We start from the raw sequence: 10,000 nt of genomic DNA, 5'->3' as shown, positions 1-10,000 counted from the left end.
GACTATTACATTATTCAGCTATTTCAGGACATCAAGGCTATACATGTTGTTGTTTATACCTTTTTTTTTTAAACCTTTTCTTTGAAATATTAAGCTTTTTCTGCATTTTTGTATCTAAAAGCAGCTACCATTCAGCCAATAAAATATTCAGCTTTTTCTGCATTTTCATCTAAATTCAGCCATAAATGTTCAAAGTTTACAGCATTCGCACGCTTTTTCTGCAGGAAATGCATTTTCTAGTTTTTTGTTTGAGATTCTGACACAAACCTCCCAGGTGGGCGGGACTTTCAGGGGCTTCACCTCCTCTAGGTGGGTCCGGGGGCATCCTCCCCCGAATATTTTTTTAAAATATTGAAGTTAAATGCATCAACCTGGTGCATTTTGAGAGCAAAATGAATTTATGGATACATCTCTCAACACCCATATGAAACAGAACTGTAAACAGATTTTCTTTTTCTTTATGGATATTTTACAAATCACTCACCTTTTAAACTGTATTCTTGTTTTACTGTCATATAGTATTTCACAACTGTTTTTAATTTATTCTCATCAATGTTTACCAAAACGTTTGAGACCCACTGAGATAACTAGAAGTCAACTATCTAAATAGAGAGTCCCTTACCTCACTGAGCTGTAGTTATCTCTCTCAGTCTGACAGGACAGAGCTCTCCCTCTCCTTGTTTTAGAAACAGGTTTTAATATCCGTTAAGCTAACCAGATGCTAACAACAACAATGCAAATAGTGAGTTTGGTAGAAATATACTGTATAATAGTAAAGTTATTTAAGATGATACCATATTTATTGAAGATTTTACATAATAAATATTCCCCAAAATTGTTCAAAAGCATATTCTTCCAAACTCCTTGCTGTAGTATGACACACAGGAGACTATTGATGTGTGTAGAGAGTTTGGTAGTAATAAGCTGTATAATAGTGATCGAATATCATTGTATTCTCTTTTTTCCGAGTTGCACTTTGCAGACGGTCCCTGAGCACTCGTTTCTTCTCCGGCTGACCAATAGAGACCAATGTAATGTGTCCAGCTCGGAGGATGACGCGTATTGGCTTTTTTGATCAAAATGTGATTGTAGTTCATTGTCAACCTTACCACGGTACTTAGGATACGTCATTTGTGTCTGAACAACGTTTTGTTCATGAGTTATTGATCCGTGAAATCAGAATCTCCCAATATCGTTCCAACTTTACTGAACTAAGCCAGAAGACTGTCTCAGTTCGTAGACCGCTCGGTTTGCTGTTCCTTCACTTTATTTTTATATACATTTATTTTGGACGAAAACTTAGCGTGAGGAAAGGCAAGTGTGGCGTGAGTGCGTGAGATATAGGTTAATTGCGTGACTCTCACGCTCAATGCGTGAGTGTTGGCAGCCCTGGCGCACACACTCAAACGGACTTGTGTGCCTGACTCTACCAACAGGCTTTCATGATTCTGTTTAGATATGCAAGTATAAGCCATGATAGCTTATTTTATTAACACGCTAATTTGATATGAAAATCAATGGAGGCTGAGTTAACTTTGTAGGAAAACCCACCGTCCATGATGCCCCTGAGCTGTGTTTTTATTAACAATATGGATAATTGAGACAACGTGGTGTCCAGAGTCTTATCCCGTTTTCCCACTTCCTCTGAGGGGACAGCACGGTCATGAAGAAAGACCTGCACCAGCTTCATCCACGCTGGGCGTTGCTGTTATCACTGGCTCTGTGCCATTTCATTTGACCGAATGTCTTTACATATACATTTAATAGATTTTATTATTATCCACCTTTTTGTTGTATGTCCTTTTATCTAAAACATTCTTTGAGACTCAGGGCTCAGCGCTAACTTTTAAAAGTGGCTACCAGGATGGCAACCAGGCATCAGCTTTTGGTTGCCAAAATTGAAAATACGGTTGCCATCTACGATCTTATGTTTTAAATAATTAAGATACTATACAGTTATACATCAACTTAATAATGAACATGTGACACAAAAGAATGTTCAAATGCTTTACAATAAGTAATTAACACAATTAATTGAAACTAAGTGGTAGGAAACTTGTCCACCCTCAATTGCTTGTATACTGAATACCAGTAGTGCAGCTGTTGTTCTTGACAGATCACTAGTTTCTTGGTCATCCGTTGTCTCCCTTTCAAATGTGGGGTTTTCTGACCTTTGTGCTGACCCCCACCATTGATCCATTGCCCCTTCAGCATTGAAGTCTTGGATTGGCCAGAGTAATACATTTCTAATGTTAAATAAATGAAAACCATTCACAGTTAAGAATTAGATATGAATTATTAATGCTTTAAATTATGTATTCATATGTCTCATATTCATATGACTATATTTAAAATATGTTACCTTTTTATAGAAGTGATTATATTTGTGTGCCAATATTTTTCCAATAGTAAAGTTTCGTTTTGCACTTTTATTTTGGTAGTAATAAGATCGGGACTCTTATTTTGAAGGAACTTTTACCGGAAGTGAATGGACAACATTCCTCTGCTTTTCGTTCGGGTTCATCTTGTGCTTTATCAGTTGAATCACTTTGAACATTCGTTTGAGAAGTTGACGGGTTGGCCGAACTTTTTACCCCACAGTCAAACAACTTAATTTGCTTAGCAATTTTTTAAAAACAAACACACGGCGCACCGCGCAGTGCGCACGCGAGTAAACGTGCATCGCTTTCTGGCTCCGTAATCCCACCAATGCACGTGCAACTTAAGTATCAGGTTCCGACTGGTCACAACAATAATTAAATATCACTCTTAATACGACCATTAAATTAACATTTATCTATTTTGGGTGCACATTTAGCTGTTTACTATCCTTATTTCTTTATGTTAAAAAGTGGTTGCCACTGATGGCAACCAAAGGCCAAGAAGTGGTTGACATTTTTTCTGAATGGTTGCCAATGGCAACCTGGCAAACGTTACTGTCGAGTCCTGAGACTTCATCTTCTGGTTCAAATTTCAATAAATGTAATTTGTATAATCACTCTTTTGTCTTTATTCTACATGAAAATGTTAGAGATTCCATTCAAATCTGTTGATTATTCAGATCTTCCTCAGGCTAGGAATAGTATGTCGAACACCCCTGAAAGTCCCGCCCACCTGGGAGGTTTGTGTCAAAATATAAAACAAAAAATGAGGGAGCGCAAAAGAGAAAGCGAGAGCAAAAGTCTGATCATTGAGAAAGAAGAAACAAGAACTGCAAACAAAAACCTATGTTAAAACAAAGAAAAAAGACTTATAGTTTACATGATTACACAAATGATTTGTTTGCAACTTATAGTTTTATTTTTGAATTTAATTTAATTTTGCTTTACTCAGTTTTTTTCTTCTTTTAAACTCATAGTTTTGCTTTATTCTTAGAAAGTGTTGCTTTATCTTTATGATACAAAACTAATCCAATACTCTTGGAGCTCTTCTCTTCTCCAGTGGCCCTACGTTTTATGAATGGAAGTCTCCATTTCAGGCTCCTCCCTGACCTCAGGGAAAACATTTCAGAACTATATCCGTAAAAAAGTAGGTTTCGACTATTTAAGTCGGCTACAGTTGTTTAATGGTTTAAGGTCTGATGGAATTGTAAAAAACAGGTTAAGAATAGCTTTAATTGACCAACATTTATTTTTGTGCATTAAATACTGTCTATAAAAAAAGTTAAAGTCTCAACCTAACAACAAACTAATGAAGGGATCAATGTAGCCTCACTTTCTTGATGTGGAACAGTGAAAATGTTTTTCCTAAAGTCTTTGTTCTTATGTTTTCTGCTGCAAACCTTTGTACTATGTTCTTTAATGATTACTACCTTATCTGAAATCCTAAATATTTATATATGGTATTATATGAAATCCTGCTAGTTTCAAAGTTCCTGTGCTCAGGGGCCTCATTTATAACGCCGTGCGTAGGATTCACGTGGAAAAGTTGCTTACGTAGTAGAAATCCCAAAAATAGATACAGAAATTTTGCGACATTTTCCGATTCACCAAACATTGCGTACCGGCGAGCGAAGTGCGTACGGCACTTCCTGCACCGGTTTCCCTTTATAAATCACAATCGACTCGAAATGCGGTGCAGCTTTTGCGGGCTTCACGCGACGCCCATATTTGTCTATAAATAGTCAAAGAAACGCCCATTCATTCATTTTGACTGACTTTATGAAGAAGATCACAGGAAATGACGACAGAACAGCTAAAAAAGACATCTCACACCGTGTCAGATTTTGGTTATTTTGGGGAGGTCGAGATAAATCATATTGTTTGGTGGATGCAGTTTGAACCAGAGTAGCAGCATGGAGGTCGGATCGTCACCAAAATAAATAAATAAGTGGTCCGAAAAAGTCTAATGACAAAAAAAATACACATAGCCTTCCTCAGGCAGTGTGTTTGTACCGGGGACAGGAGACACCCCCTTGATGAGAAACTGTAAGAAATGATCGGGGAATCCCTCCGGAGTGGAGTCATGACGACTGGATCTGAATTATGTTTTTGTATTTGGTGGTTTGTGTCCCAGCTGTTGATCAGCTGTGCGCAGCGTCTCCACTGCAGCAACTCTATATCCACCAGTTAAAGGAAATACAACTAATGTGTTGTGTTATATTAGCTGTACAATTTATCACATATGGTGCTCTTAGTTTCCATACCTCCTGTGTTTTACGAGTGACTTATCAAGTCTTAGCAAACGGCATAAAACACGATTAAACATGATAGAATATAAAACCATGCTCGTATCTACAACCTATAGAAATGCAAAACGGCGTCAGTTTAGACGTAATTCTGTCCTCCTGCTTACCCATCATTTATGAGAAAACATTTCATAACATTAACACAACATATTCAAGGTGGTTTTAAATAACATATCCGTATTTATTTATTTCTCCCAGTTATGTTTTTGTGCGCATTGAGGAGTCGCAAACAGGCGCTTGTTTAATCATTTTAAGATTGGCTTTAATCAATTTGTGAAAATGAATTCTTCATATATGATAAATGAGAGGTAACATTTTATTTATGGTATTATTTATTTAGTATTTATTATTCAAGCGTCTTTGGGTCTATAAAAGCGCTATATAAATCCCATTTATTATTATTATTATTATTATTATTTACACATATTTCTCTCCATTCTTCCTTCTGCCAACGGTGTCTGCCAGAGGACCGCACATTTTCCCGTCAAGTTAGTATTTTATAAATCGCAAACATTGCGTAGAAACTAACCCTTTTTTTAGCGTATATCCCTTTATAAATGAGGCCCCAGGGCTTATTGTCCTGGCAGCTAACTGAGCTAACAGCTAAAAGCTAACTAGCTAACAGCCGCTATAGTAAACAGTGATATAGCTTCTTTAGCAAAAAGTAAGCATTTATTATTGCAATTAATATTGTTTTTAATATGATCTTTTTTTGTAAATTGAACAAATAACACAAGACCTAATTTCCCCCGGGAATAATATATAATACTTCTAAATCTGACTGATTAAATCATTGAGAGTTGATGCAGTGCAGCCGGAGGTCATAACGGGTTAAACCAGAGAAGATGTTTCCCTATATGTTATTAAACTAAAGTTATATAACATAATGTTGCCATATACTGGTCAATCTGGGTACAGAAGGAATAATTGTTATTATAAAGTATATTAGTTCTAATTTGAAGATAAACTGGTAGTTAAATGCTGACAGTATAATGGACAAATTCAATTCCTTCTGTAATTTTTGACTGCACCCTGCTGAAAACTCACATTAAAATGAATTTCACATACCACCAGTCTGAAACACTGCTCTTGGTCTAAAGGTAACTGGGTGTGTTTTTCTTATCTTCCCTGTAGACTGAATCAAACTATACCTGTGGTCAGCTGCTTAGTGCTTGTTCAAACAAGTGCTTCCATGCAAAGTATGCTTGATGACTGTCCAATCATTAACCTCGATGCAAACTGTAAATATGGTGCATTGGGGATGTGCGTGATTACTCTGTGCTCTTATGCAAATCAAGATGCAAGTATTGATATCAGAGAAGTGTAATATATTCAGGAATAATATTGAAAATTCCCTGTCATGTGAATCTTATCTATACTGTATGTGCCATCAAACTCAACTTCTTGTTTCTCAAAAAAGAAATTGACTAAAGCGTGAATAAAAACCATTAAATAAAAAGTGTGAAAGACTCACTGTGTTGAGGCTCTGAATTGTGTGTAGCTTATGCAGTATTACAGATAGCAAAACTAACAAAACATCTCTAATCTCTTTAGCCTCTAAAACAGGTGCTGTGAATTTATCTATCGTTTGCCTTTTTTTGGAGAGAAACATGACAAATAAGCATATCTATGAACAGCAGAGTTATATGAAGAAATGTTTTGATATTTGCTGGTCACTTCACTGTAGAAATTGGAGGAGAAGCTGGTTTTGGCCATGCCTTTCGGATAGAAATTTGATAGAGAAACCATATTGTACAAACAAGGTGTGTTCAAAGGCAGTCACAGAGAGAAAGTGTGGCATTTAAAGACACACATCAGACAGTAACAGTCAGGAACAACAGGTGGTGACACACAAACAAAACTTGTTGCTGGTGGTGAATGATCAGCTGAATATTTCCCGAGCGGCCACACAGATTATACTTCAATATAAAACACCGCTGTTGTGCAACATGTTCTGCTAATGTATTATCACTACTGGCTGCTACTTCTTAGATTGTCAATTCCAACTGGAATCTGTATGTTATTATGTAATTATATACCTTCATTTGGATTTACCACTGCAATGAACCCACCACCAAACACAGTATTCTACAATGTTACACTTATTTTATTTTATAAATACTTGCTTACTTATTTTCCGAGAATGTGTAGTTTTGTAAATGTTTACTTTATTTTAAGTACTATGTGCATGCCTTCTTATCTATAAGTGTGTTATTTAAATGTCTTCTCTATACTGTTGAAAATTCCCCCTCTAAAACTCAGTCATTATCAAGTCCATTCTAACTGCTGGGATTTTAAACTGCCTACAGCAAAGTGCAACACTTTTTCATGTCGCTTCTCCTGTTCCATAGTTACGTTTTTTATAACCAATAGATAACCTGTTTGTTTAATACCAGAGAAGAAGACAAAAGAAAGTAAGAAGAAATGGCTCTCAGCCACCCTGTCAGTAAACTTGTATGCCAATATTAATGATATTTATTGATATGACGCTCTGTGTGCAGATACACACTACAACATGATCACTAAAGGAGTATAATGGGGCCATACATTCTCTGAGCAGGGTGTAATTATATTTATCTTCATCTTATTCCTCCCAGAACAGAAGCTGGCAGAGACACCAAGTCCAAATCAAACTGTTCTTTGGATCGACGTGTTTACTTTGATAGGCCTATAAGAGCTTATATATGAAACTGTCCTTGTGTCAACATAATCGCATAATGTTGCCATTGATTAAAAGTACTTTAAATGTGCAAGTGTGTCAGCAGATGGGGACGAGTCATCTTGAGTGGAGAACACTTAATCCCGGGAACAATCAGGTCTATTCAGTACAATGTAAACTCACATTAGAGAACATTGACGCCCATAATATGTTCCTTTATACAACATAATATGAAACAAGCATGAAAGACTCACTGTGTTCGTTGCAGCTTACGCATTTTTACAGTTTGACAGTGAAAAAAAACAAAGAACGTATCTAATCACTTCTGCAGCAAATATTGTTTCTCCACTGTTTTTCTTATTATTTTTCTTATCCATTAGGTCATATCAGACGCTATGTGAACAAGGGGCTATAGGCGGCTGCATATATGAAAAAAACCCACAATTGCAACCAAAGTTTCTCAACAGTTTTGTGTAGTATTACGTGTCCTTAATAACATACTAAAAGTCCAAAATCTGACCACAAGAAAGTTGTAATTTTCAAGATGGCATCCAAGATGTCCAAAAATTCATAAAATACCCTCAATCCTTCATAATTTATTCTAGACCAATATTTTGTCTGTCTTAACTTATGTTTTTGGGGCCTAGAAATCCCTTGGACTTGTCCAAATTGCTATATTAAGATAACATAATTGTGAATTCCAATATTTTGGGTGATTGAATCTATTAAAAGACTCTGAAAGGGCCACCGGATTCAAGTAAACTAAGTTCCTTAATATTTAATAAATACCATTTAGTTTGTTGTTACCCGGAATGCTTTTACGAGACTATTTTTCGAGATTTTTCAGGGCTGCTAGGGCGTCTTAATAGCAGAGAAAAAGACAACAGTATCATTATTAAAGTCAATATGTTGGCAGTGATGGAGGTGGATGTTAGGAGTTTAGAGAGCAGTGGAACTGAGAATTTAGACCTGGGATTTACATCCTGGTTCTCATGTGTAGTTGGGTTATGGCAACAAAAGCACATTGGTTCAACTTACCGTAACATTTTCACTCCTTTTGGCTCCGACCTTTATTTGAATGAGCGAATGTTGTAGAAACAAAATAAATACATTCTGAATGTTAGTCTTTCTAAAAGAGAAATCAGGTTTCTCTCATCAGGTTAAAGCTCTGTGAGCAGATGTCAGGCTGTAACATAAGGGGAGGTGTTTGCATATTCACTGTCAGCTATCGGATGCAAGGTCATGTGACAGGAAACCTAGAGTAGAGGGTAGACTTCCTGAATGAGATAGAGAGAGAAAGTATAAAAGAACTGGCTGTGCAAAACATGTCGTCTGAATTCAGTTTCCAAAAAAGAGGAAGAGGTGCAATTTCTACTTACAATGAAACGGCAGTGAAGACCATCTTTGTTCAATAATGTCAAGTATTGTCTGTAAAAATAGAGGATGAGTGTGTGTGAAACAGGTATATGTAGAACTTATACACTAACAAGTTATTATTTACAGAATGAAAGGAAGTTGGGTTTAGATTGTTCAAAAGTCAGCTTTAAAGGAAGCAGAAGTGCACTTTTTTTCCGTTTGTACCCACTTCCTCAAAATGTTGAAACACACCCTGCAAGAGTACCAACATTTCACAATAATGATACGCTTTTGAGAAGGAAACCCAAAACTGAAACTGAACTCCCTGAAACAATATCACCCTAGAGGCACATATATTTTGAGTTTTGTAGTGAAACTCATAGTTTCTCATCAAATCTCAAATCTCTTAAGTATTGGTTAGCATGTTATTACCTTCAGCGATTTTGTAAATGTGTATGCATTTATGGCGGTTGCAGAGAGGAAATCAAAGTGCACTGAAAACTGAAACATTGACTTGATTAAATGTATTATGGCAAGATTTCACACAACTGTATTAGGTTAGTTGAAAGCAATAACATTACATTACATGTTAGATGCTTTTATCCAAAGCTTCTTACTCAATACTATGGACAATCCCCACAGGAGCAATTTGGGGTGAAGTGTCTCAGGGACATAACGACATGCTGACTGCAATGGGGTTTGAAACTGTGAACCCCTGATCCCAACACCAAGGCTCTATCCACTGCGCCACACGCCTCAATAACATTACCTTGAACTTAATATTCTTTTATTTAAACTTAATATTATTGCTTTTAACTAACCTAATGCAGTTGTGTGAAATCTGTTGATGTAATACATTTAATTAAAGTCAACATTTCAGTTTTTTCAGTGTGGCAAGACAAATTATTTATAAAGAGATGGGGCCGCATTATACCTCACATGTTGAACTGGCATGGGATATCCTAGGGCTCAAAGTGTTAGGGTTTGTTTCCTGCCTGGACCAATTGCAGATTGTCGGGGGGAAAAAAGGGATGACACATCATCTGCCTTCAGTTTATCAGAGTCATCTCCCCTGAACCTTGTTGGGTTGAGAGTCTGCTTTGTGAGGGGGGGCGTGCTGATATTTAATCCCACATTAGTCAGCAGGCAGTCCGGAGATTAGCGGCTGTCATCTGACCAGCCGGACGGCCAGGGATAGGGATTAAACTAAACTGAAATAAATGCAACACTTCCCTGTAAAACTAGCATCACAAGCAAGGGGGGTTCCTTTTTCTCTGAGCAGTTAAAACATGTTTTAA

Source organism: Notothenia rossii (assembly GCF_949606895.1).
Source record: "Notothenia rossii genome assembly, chromosome: 5".
NCBI lineage: Eukaryota > Metazoa > Chordata > Actinopteri > Perciformes > Nototheniidae > Notothenia > Notothenia rossii.
Note: the sequence above shows the minus strand (reverse complement) of the source record.